This window comes from Dipodomys ordii, unplaced genomic scaffold (assembly GCF_000151885.1).
Source record: "Dipodomys ordii isolate 6190 unplaced genomic scaffold, Dord_2.0 Scaffold25, whole genome shotgun sequence".
NCBI classification, from domain to species: domain Eukaryota; kingdom Metazoa; phylum Chordata; class Mammalia; order Rodentia; family Heteromyidae; genus Dipodomys; species Dipodomys ordii.
Window position 1 is genome coordinate 5,624,489 of NW_012267241.1, and position 12,327 is coordinate 5,636,815.

The 12,327-nt window shown below is 34.7% G+C and overlaps 1 non-coding gene across 1 annotated transcript; it reads left to right on the forward strand.

Moving 5' to 3' along the window:
• The first annotated feature begins 11,505 nt into the window (after positions 1–11,505).
• Trnaa-ugc lies at positions 11,506–11,574 on the forward strand. The gene has a single exon. It is a non-coding gene; the product is annotated as a tRNA-Ala (tRNA).
• Positions 11,575–12,327: the final 753 nt, after the last annotated feature.

Here is a 12,327-nt window from a genome sequence, read left to right on the forward strand (position 1 = left end):
ACCATGTGGCCAATATGGCACCGACCAGATGGACCTCCTTACTTCATTATGTTAAAAGGTAGTTTTGAAGTCTATGCATTGCCTAATTCAAATGATTCAAAACGAGATAGTAATATAATTAATATTTACAGCAAATATCCTGGTTTAATTCTATACATAAAGTTATGGAGAAGGTGCTGAGGGTTTTGCTCTAAATAAGACATGCATTCATGTTAGTTGTACAGTAGCTTCCTGAGGAGCAGGCAACATTTCTGTTCTCAAGGATCAGACAGGAAAAGGATTTCAAGAAAGAGAGATCTTGAAAAATGAGGAGATAGAGTGGGGATTCCATGCCTTGAACAAATGAGAGACTTTGGGCTTGGGAACTCAGAGGGAAGAAAATATCAGTGAAGCAAACTACAAAAGGAAAAGTTTGCTGCCTCAGTGCACCCATAAATCATGTATTCAGGTGACATCAAAGACAAAAGTACTTTTTGGAAGACAGAATATAAATTTAAGAAAATTTAAACAACAGAACATAAATTTAAGAAAATGTAAGGAATATGATGTGTTTGTACTGAGTAACTCAGCACCCAGGGTTGAAAGATGACAATAAATCATTTGTGCAAATTATAATAACCACATATAATAAAAGGAAATATGCAGAAAATATTGACTAGTATGCCACTGAAAGAAACAAGCTTTTTATAATATTCAAACAAAAACCATAAAGAATGCTTATTTGTGAAAATGATCACCTGTAAATAGAATTTAAGTAGTTTTTATATGTCATATTAGCAAGATACGTTGTTAACAGAATAGTTATTATTCTTGAATTCATCTGGCATCACATTTCATGAGCACATCACTTTCTTGGATTTAAACAAAGATTAAGACACAAAGAAGCCATAGTTTTGTTTTCTTCCAAGTCCTTGTTTTTTACAATCTACTCTCCTCAGATTACAAAACCCCAAGCAAGATAATACAATTTTTAGATATATATTTCTTCATGAACACTAAATAATACTTAAGATTTCTCCTCAGGTGATAGACAAAAAATGTTGGGGTTCAACTTGTCACTATTCAGATCTAAACAGTCAGGGAAGCTTTATGTACCCTCAAAAGACAAATGAGGTCAAAACAACATCTGAAAATAGCCAGAAGTTAAGAAGCCCCATAATAGGAAGCTATAAAGTGCTACCCAAAACAGATGAACAAGAGAAATCAAGCAGAGAGAGAGATGCAGAAATGCTGGTGATTACTTTGCCCTAATATAAATCATTCTGTGTAAGGCTTTGTTGGTATTATGGCCTCTTGTGTCTGTGCTATGCTGGGAACCTCTGGTAGCATCTGATTAGAAAGGTGCAGTTGTCAGTGTATTTCCAGTCTTTGGAAATGTGAAATGATGAAATATCAAAGTCAATATTTTTGCCAATCTTCCCTGCCCTTTGCAAATCTCGTATCTCTCTAGGGGTCTAAAAATCTGCTGGTCCTGGAGCGGATCCATGTGTGACTGCCAACAAAGCCTCTCTGAGGAGAAGCAGAGTGTTTGATTCCACATTGAACAGACAAACATGCTACCCTACGTTCTCCCCAGTGAGTGGAGGAAAAGTCCAAAGGCAGAAAATGGTGATGGGACAGAAGTTTCTGCAGTGACAGAGCAACAGATTCTGTCCTGAATTTATTTCCTCTTTTTTTGTATACATTTTTCTTTGTTGTCCTTTATAAGAAAATTCAGCATAAAGTCCTTAAGTACTAGAGTAAATGATGGGGAGGGGGAACCCACAACAAACACATGTGCTTAAGGTAATCTTTTAAAGTATCCAAATTTCTGTGACTAACATTTGTTTGGGTAGAGTTTTCCTAAGTCATGCTATTAAAGCCTCACTATACTACCAGTGATGTTTGATCACAGTAAAAATCTTGTGTTCTCTGAACTATTTATAAAAAAATCATGGTACATATTAATTTCTGCTACATGGGGTTTTGCCACATGACCTTTTGGATGGTGGACTTTGTCTGCTTGTAGTGATTGAGACAGATTTTTGAATCCATACTAGATAGGAATAGGTAAACACCACAATTATCTTGCAAGAATTTCGTTCAATAAACATATTCCCTAAACAGTTCCTTGGCACAATGATCACTCTGCTTTTGAGCTCAGGAAACTTACGTATATCATGAATTCTAAGTTCATCTAGATGCAGACGATTTATAAGATCATTATCAAGAGAGTTTTTATAGAAACTGGAGATGTAGATTAAGTGGTAGAGCTCCCACCGTGAGCCCCAGAGCCAAGAAAGTGTGTTAGGCCTTGAATTCAAGACTCGGTATCAGTAGAAAAGTAACAGAGCTATTTCACAGAATAATCCTCAAATTGCTCAGTGTGTCATCCAAGTTACTTCATAATTGGCTGTCAAAGGAATGGTGAGTTCTTGGCATTTCACACAGAGTGGGCTTCAGAGATACTTACCTGCAGTCTCTTTTGTCTCTATGCCTTCTTTGTTTTTATATGCTATTATATCACATTATCTACACATACACACACTAACATGATTATTCTTCATGCAGACATATTTTGGTTCCCAGCTCCAAACTTTAGTTCTATAACCTTATAAAGGTAATTCATTAACATAATGGCAAAGATTTCATTTGATGTACATGTATTTGGTGTTAAGTTCATGGGCAAGCATGAATTTGTAGAGTCTCATAGATCTCTAAAATTTGAAGGATCTAGGCCTAACTTACATTTTTACCCATAATGTTCTGAAATTGTTAATAATTTTTCATTTTTCTTTGAATCTTGCAATACTATATCTGGTTCTGTATGAATTACAAGAGAGGATCATATGACAAAGAAATATCACTTGTGGATATTTAGATGTCCTTCTTATGATTCCTGTATATCACCATATTCTAACTTAATCCATGACAGGTCCAAGTCTGCTTTGAGAACCTTGCTTAAAAGATGACAGAGAAGGCTGGGAAGGTGGCTCAGTGGTAAAGCGCTTGCCTTGCATTCCTGAGGCCCTGGGTTCGATTCCTCAGCACCACATAAGCAAAAAGAAAAAAACGGAAGTGGCGCTGTGGCTCAAGTGGTAGAGCGCTAGCCTTGAGCTGAAGAGCTGAGGGACAGCGCCCAGGCCCAGAGTTCAGGTCTCACGACTGGCCCCTTCTCCCCCGCCCCCTGCAAAAAAAAGATGACCAAGAGAGAGAATGATGAGATATTCAACCCAAGAGTGCTTCAATAACTACTCATCATTCATGGCTACCTTCTGCAATGTCTCCGAGCACAAATATCCATGATTTAGGATCCAGTGTTAAGTTTACTGTCTATACCCTACCCATAGAATTGGTTTCTTAGAACACTCATTAAACTGTAATTAACTATTTATATCCCTTATCATTACAATTAAATAACTGGTTTTAACTCTTCAAATTAATAAATCTGAGATTATACATATGGACAGGCATTAAATAGAAATTTCCAATTTTTGAGACTAAATTTTCCTTTCATGTAAGAATATATTGCAATTATTTTGATGTAAAAATTAAATGTTAATATATTTTCATATAATTAGGTTGTATTAAATAGATGACATAGAACAACAAGTTCCGCAATATCAACAAGTCCTATAAAATTGACTTTAGAAAGATAAAACAACTTGGTGTCAGTCTTAATCTAATTTGGATCTTGATTCAAGCAGATCATCAAAATAGTATGTTTAATATAAAAAAATAGTTATATCCAGCAACGAAACAGAAAATTAAACAGACCAACACATATATGGGTAAACAATTTTGAGACAGAATGAATAGAGGAATTGAAGTGAAAAGTGTCTTTTTTTTTCTTTCAATAAATGGTGCCAAATATATGCATATCCAGAAGGGACAAACAAACAACTGAAGATATATAGGAAAAGGAATTCTTTGGATTTTATCATACAAATCAGAAAGATGAATGATGTAAATCCTATGAGTTTTTAATTGCTGAAAAATTCTATTCAATCGATTCAGATGGTAGTTAACCAAAAGTAACTGAAGATGGAGAAATGAAACAATGGGGAAAAAAGGTGTGTATAAGTCGGGGAGGGCATTCAGTAAAAGATATTCGTAATTTTTTGTAATGTTTGGATAAAAAAGATATCTTAGGACATAGAAACTATGTGCCTTAAAAAATGCTAAATAAATTTGAATTTATCCAAATTAATGATACCTACTCTTTGAAAAACTCGGTTATTTAAGTGAAAGAATAAATATAAAGCATTTTATCAGTAACAATCTTCAACCCAAACTTAAGAAGAAAGAGCTATAAGAGCTAAGTATAAAGGATATGAACAAATACGCTAAAATATCATCATAATTAGTCATCAAAGAAATACAAATTAAACAATGGTAGGATAGTAATATACTATGCTAGCCTTGCTGATATTTCCAAGATGAATCATATTATGACAGTTTGTTGGACAAAAAGATCTATATATGTTGAAATGAATGAAAAACAATACAAACACTTAGAAAATGTCTTCAGCAATTTCCATAAATTTAAATATAGTCACAGTATAGAATCCAGAAATTTATCTATTAGGAATCTAATATAAATAAAACAATTCCAAAATAAAGACTTATTCTGAGATTATCACAGTAATTTTATTTATAAGAAACTCCCAAAGCAAATACTTATCACTAAGTAAGCAGATAAAATATTTTGCATCCACATAATAAAATAACACTCAGCAATAACAGAGTAAATCATAAATATAAGAACAAATGGTTGCCTCTTTAAAACATTCTAGTTTTAAGACTTCTGAAACAAAAATGTACATATTTAAAAAATTCATTCATATGAAATTACAGAAAATGTAAACTGCCTACAATTAATCAGTATTTTCCATGTATTAAGTGTCAAGGGAAGAGAATTGAGTTAATTAGAAATTGTACAAAAAAAATTTGAGTAGTTGATGAAAATGTCCTATAAGTTAATAATTGTGGTAGTTAAATATGAAGTTGTCCAAATTTACCCAAAATGTATAATTCATATAGTTACATTTTATTCTTTCTACATTTTACTTCCTCTAACTTAAAATGCATTTTCTGAGATTTAAGAGTGAATTTCAAATTACATGAGTTAATTGTTATTCCAAATCAAAACTTGTTTATGGAAACATAATATTCTGTCAATGCAGACATTTATTCAGGAATAACTTCTGTCCTGAATTTAAGGGAAGGTTAAAGCATTTAAAAATTTAGTAAATAAAAATTTATAAATTCAGTAAATAAAAAGAATCTTGATAACCTTTAAGGCTAGTAGGGAAGATTTTTACACTGAAAGTTAGGAATGTGTCTGTGTGCATGTGTGTGTGCAAGTATCCATGTGCAATTAAGTATATGTTCTTCCCTAAAAGTTTGTTTAGACCATAGAAACAGAAGAGATACATGAGAATTATGGTCAGAGCAAGACTAGTGTTAAAGAAATGAAATGACCAAACAGAAAGCACACATGCTCTACCAACTGAAAGGTAATATTCATTAAAGCATATAATCTGAAGATACTAATTGTACCTATGTACAAGCATACACTCATTGCTGCCATGGGGCTTGAACTCTGTGCCTGGGTGCTGCTGTCCCTAGGCTCTTCAACTCAAGGCTAACACTCTACCACTTGAGCCACAGCGCCACTTCTGACTTTTTCTGTTTATGTGGTACTGAGGAATTGAATTTCATGCATGCTAAGCAAGCACTCTACCACTGAGCCACATTCCCAGCCCCTGGAACTACAAGTTTTTAGTTGAGGGCTAATGTGAATAGAAAGGCATATACTTTAAACTCATAATTTCCAGTGAATGATGATAAATTCAGTTACAGATCATAGTAGAAGAAACTGGATCATCAACTTACATTTATTTTACTGATTAAAATTTCCTTTTGTCTATTTTCTGGTGCCTAATCAAAGTAATCCCAGCTACACTGAAGTCTAATAGCTGGAGGACCTTAGCTTGAAACTATCCTGGGTAGAAAAGTTAGATTCTATCTCCAAAATAAGTAGCAAAATACAGGCCAGGTTCCAGTGTTCCAACATCAGACTAGTAAGTATGAGGTCTTGAGTTCAAATCCTTGTTCTACAAAAAGGAAAATAATTTCCTTACATAACATTTTCTAACACCTCCGATTTTCTCAAAATATGATAAAAAATCATTACCAGAAAAGAACTACATACTTGTTAAAATACATGTTCCAGAGATGTCTCCAGGTACATTTAGTGAAAATATTCATGAATTTTCTGTTGGGGTAATCAATAAAAGAAACCAAGTAATATAGTTATATAGATTGAATGCCTCAGTCAATATTCCATGCACTTAGATACTGGCTGTATTTTGTAAAATTTGGTAGTCCATATTATTACAAAAGTTAAATCCTAGTTTTGGTCATTTAATCCATCCAATTTCCTGTAAAAGAAGTGTGAAACAGAGATGAAGAAACCCCAGGAAGAACACCCGAGGAGCATGCATAGTTAGAGAATCACAGTGCAACTGTCTAATCTGGAAGCATGAAATGGCTTCAGAAAAGGGGAAACCACAGAGACATACAGTTCCCCAAATGAAAAATAACCCCAAAGAGAAACTCACATAACATAGATGTACTTATTAATAAAATATTAAAAACAAAGCTCTACTGATATTTACTCATAGATCAACAGTATTGGCTAATTAATTCATTGTTTCTTTCAGCCATTCCACCTATGTTTATTACTTTTTATCTGAGATGAGTATGATTTAAACACATACACACATGGAGACATACACATACATATACAAAATGACCAATATTGCTTATATACCTTAATGAGACCAGCTCAATATACAGCCCTTGAAAATAAGAAAAATAAGCCAATCATGGCTTATTCTGTCCACTTGGGAGGCAGAGACTAAGATGATCATTGTTCCAAACCAGTCTAAGCAAAACAAAACAACAAAAAAAGCAAAACAAACACCACAGCAAAACCAGAGCTCAAATAAAGGCTGAGCAAAAATAGAATACTCTATCTGAAAAAAGAAATAACTGAGGGAGAAAAGATTGGAGGTATAACTCAAGTTTCTAGGATACTAGAAAATGCCAGGCCCTGGATGCAAATTTTCGTATCCCCTCAAAAAATTACAACCACAAAATAAACAAAAACCCAACAAATGGTGAAAGTTATATGCAAAAGTTTGCTTGACTGTATAAATATTACTTAAATAAGAAATAATTGAAACCCAAAATATTTGAGAAGGTTTCACAGAAATACATGTATATATATATATATATATATATATATACATATATACAGGTTTTTAAATGTCATTTCTTCAAAAATTATTTAAAAGTTGAGCTCAGATTCAGATTTGGAATTCAAATAGAATTTTTCATGATGACTATTATCAAACGCAGAACAGGGTATTTCCTCTATGATTATATAACACGAAGGGGGGCTTAGGACCTGAACAATGGGGTCATAATGGAAGATGAAACTTAACTTATAAACTTTCATTTATTGGAGAAGCAAATTATGTATGTCTCCAATACAGATGAAGAGTCTGTGATAATTACAGAAGAAGAAAACTACCCTCACATGGAAATCTTCATATTGATGAGAATGCCAAATGCATACCCAAACCAAATGCACACACTGAAATAAAACAAATCCTGGATGTCTAACCAGACCACCACTACAAGTTGTTCCATTCTCAGGAGTTTGAAGTTATCAGAAAAAAAAAAACTAACAAAGCCCTGCATTTATTTCATGAGATACTAAGTATAAGAGAGGATGGAAAGACCGTACTTGATACACTGTTGAAACTCAATACACAGAACTTTCTTGGGGAGAAACCAGTGTGATCCCGGATCTGAATAAGAATCAGCAGAGTTCACCAGTGTGAGAATGAGTGTACAGATGTAGCATGATGAAGTAAAACTTATCATGACCCTAATCTGCCCTGGAGACTCCTGATCTTCATTTCTCTTTTTTCTCATAGCAGAATTCCTATATAAGAATAAGTAAATATTTGTCTCTCTTTCATACATTGTGGTATTCTTAATTTCCTGGTGTCCAAGTGTATATTTAAGGACACTTGTATGTTTCTCTCTACCTGTGTGTGTATGTGTGTGTGTGTGTGTGTGTGTGCGTGTGTGTCTGTCTGTCATCTGTCTGTCTGTCTCTCCCAAACCCCCATGAAAGAGACAGTGACAGAGATAGGTGGGAATGGGGTAAGGTCATCTGTAACACAGGGGCATTTTCTTAGACAGATATAACATCTTGTTGACTAAATAGAGATGCCTGTCATCCTTCATTAATAGAAATTAACTGTAAATTTCCCTGTTTCCCAAAGGAGGGCATTTTAAACATTCCATCAGGGGCCTGCTGAGGACGTGACGTCTGGCGGAGAGTCAATCAAGAAGCAGCAGGAACTGGAAGCAGAATCTAACAGGATTAATACACACACACACACACACACACACACACACACACACACACACACACACACAGGCATCCAGGTAGTACTATGTGGTCTAAGCAGAATCTAACAGGATTAATACACACACACACACACACACACACACACGCATCCAGGTAGTACTATGTGGTCTAACTGCCAGTGTTACACAGCCCTTATCTGATTTGTTTTTATGGTCTTTCAACAGATGGCTGCATTTCCCACCCTCCCACCCCTAAACCCTGTTCCTCTCTCACCACTGTTACATCCCCACTGCCACCAGCCCCCTCTTGCCAGAGACCTGGGCAATATCATTTTCCGCATAATGAAATCTGGAGTGACATTAATATAAGTGTAATTTTTTAGAAGGGAATGGGCCTGGCTGATAGTTTCTACCTGCTGTGTTTTGATGATAGACATTGGGGTGTCACCATCTGTGTAATGAAATTTCACCTCTGTAATGGTTCAGATTATCAAGCATTCTTCTAAGCTGGCTCTGGGTATAATTATTTATTTACTTACATATGTATTTGTCTGTGAGTGGTGCTGTAAGCCTGTTTGTCATAGAAGATATGGGTGAAGAAGGTATCAGGTCATACTAGAACAGAAAGAAGTGAATTTCAACATTTATGGCTGTCCTGTACTTGCATAGGTCATGAAGGATGTTATCATTTTCAATCTGGGACAGGAGCCTTCCTTCTGTATTAACCCTGGTAGCTCTCTAATTGGAACACATCAGATAATACTACTGGGTTAATTTTAGGTGAGTCTAAAATTAACCTAAGTAATGTGTGTAAATCACTTATCATATAGATATTAAAGCATTGTCTCAACTTACAGACTATGTTATCAGGATGCTCTAACATAGATAGGTCTAATATTACAGGAGACGTATGTCTTAGACAAGGACCTCATACTCATCCAAAGTAAATGTTAAGCAAAACTTGACATTCTGAGTTCATAATAAATTCTGAGTTGAAATACGCTTTAACTGGGAACTATCTGCCTCACAAATTCATGTTGTTCACATTACTCAACACTAAGCATTGCGGCCAATTGGAGCAGCCGAGTTGTTGGCTTCAATGGGGAGAATCTCAAATGTACCCAGAAGCCCTTAGGAAGCTTAATGTATTCATATTGGAATAATTATATTTCATATATCCAGTAAACAGTAATGACCTAGAATTGGTTTGTGTTCTATTTCTCTAACACCTAGCTTAGGTAATGTGGTTAAGAATTAAGAGAACATTGATCAAAATACATTCTACTTGTAAACTGACATGTTGAATAGTAAACCCTTTGTACAACTACCTAAAATAATAAAACATATTTAATAATTAAATAAAAAAGATGGGAAAGAGTAACTAATTATATCAAATCTTTCTAATTGCATTCTAAACTGCTTATCCTATTATCTAACAAATATTTCTATGAATGCATACTTAAGACTACATTTCAACTTACATCTCAATAGCAAAAATAGCTTTTGATAATTTATTCAAGGTTGATTTTCTCTTCTGTCTAGTATTTTTAAATGTGAGTATGGCTACATCTTTCTTAGTCAGTGTTATATGATCTGTATACAATAGTTTCATTTCCATTCTAAAAAATCTTGTATCAGAGCTCTTGTCTCATTTTATTTTCAATAATAACATTCTTTTCTTTTAGTAAGTCTAAAATGGTAACTAATACTAGTAGTTAAACCATCAAAACTGGAAATCAGTAGCATGTATTACAAACATATTCACACAGATTGAAGCAGACAGCTCTTATACTGTAATTTCAATTGATTTGGATTTCTCATGTGGCATCTTGGTTAGCAAAGAGAATGATAGCATTAGTATTGCTTACTATGTAAATATCTAGTCTCTATATGACATTAAGGCCTGTAACAGCTTAAAATCAATTCAAAATTTATATGTGTCCAGACAAATGCAGGAGAACCTCAGATGTACTTAGAACAACGAACATTCCATCATCTCCTTCTATAACATCACCCCTCTCTTTTTCTTCTCTTTCTTCTTCAACACAATTTTCTTTCTTATTTGTGGCAGCTCAAGTGGATACTTCATTCAGAGTATTTGTCTCATATGTTTGGTTCTATTGAAACATTTAAGTGAGGGAGTAAGAAAAGGTTAGCAAAGCTTTTACTAATCTTTGTGTTGTGTGACCATAGCATCGTGGACTGAAAAACTGAAGACTTCATTTGCATGGTTCTAATCACCCTTCTGCATTCATCTGATCTGAGAGGTACCTTTTAGTTCATATATTTTTTGAGGGGACACATGTCTATGCCAACTTCCCTCTGTTTCTACTTCAAGTATTCTTGTTTCACAATATCCCTTCCTTGCAGCAAGTTCTGTGCTTTTCTTCATCACCTCAGTCAGAAGTCTCCATGTTGGAGGGTCTAAGAAGTCATCCATCATTACCACTTCATGTGTGCTGATGGAAAAGTCAGAATGCTTAATACCTGGACAGATGGCTCTAGAGTCACTGAAGTGTGACCATGGCAATGTTTCGTTGGTGATGAGCACATGTTTATCCTCTTCAGAATAAACAAACCCAGTGGTGTAGGTTTGTTTGTCAACAGGGGGTAAGAATAGAGGTTGAGGACAAGTTTATTTTCTTGACATTTTCCATATGGGTCTTGGCAAAACTCCTGAAAACCCAAGATCTGAATATTGTCCTGAAAAGAAAAAAGTTTTTCAGGACCCTAAAATCTGTTTGTAGATTTGAGACTAAAGCATTCAATTTGAGTTATTTTTAGTGTCTTAAAAATTTGCCAGGTTAGAGTGTGTCTTATACTCTTTAAAATTCCTTCCTAACCCTTCACATTTCCCATTTAGGAAAATTTAATTTTGTGAGACTTAAAGAGAAATTATCAACTAATAATATGTTAGGATGATTGACTTATAATTATTGGTGCTCTAGTCTTGAATATGTTTAAACAAGTATGTAAACTCAGTACACACTTACCTACAAAATATATTTATTCTTTATTCTTTCTCATATTCCTTTTTGGCTCCCTCTTAAGAAATTATAACTTTCTGGGCTGGGAAGGTGGCTCAGTGGTAGAGCGCTTGCCTTGCATGCAAGAGGTCCTGGGTTCGATTCCTCAGCACCACATAAGCAAAAAGAAAAAAGCCAGAAGTGGCACTGTGGCTCAAGTGGTAGAGTGCTAGCCTTGAGCTGAAGAGCTGAGGGACAGCGCCTAGGCCCAGAGTTCAGGCCCCACAACCGGACCCCCCAAAAAAATGAAAAGAAATTATAACTTATTTAACTGTACTGATTTATGTTCTCTCTCTTTACAAGTTATAATAGAAAGATGAAGAGTTCAGATGCAGTCTATCTGTTACTGGTTCTAGAGACAGATCAGTTGGAGAAATTCAAGTTAGGATTGAGCTTCAACTATCAGGAACTTTGAATCTATAAGCTATGTTCTGAGGAATTTGCATTTGCTAGGGATTGTGAACAGGAACAGCAAGTAAAAAAGGTTAATACAAAAGGCCATAGGCTTTGGACAGTATGAGAGCTTCTAAATAGCAAGATGTCTCTGTTTCAGGATATTTAAGAAGTTATCAATCAAGTTCCTACTCTTTGACAAAGAAAGTGAGACACATGAGTCAGAGAGCTGTCTCATTAACTTGTCTGGAAATTAGGAATAAACAACAATCAACACGAGTTTGTAATCTCTGAGTGTGTGTTCTTATGAAGAAAGTATTAGCTTAGGAATATACAGTCAGGTGTATCCTATCCTCTTTCTCCTCACCATGTGGTTTAGTAGAAAACCAGTTCAGTCTTCCTTTTTGTGACATTTTCCTATATTTGAGATAGAATTCATGATCCTAGTTATAACCATAATGTCATACCTTCTATG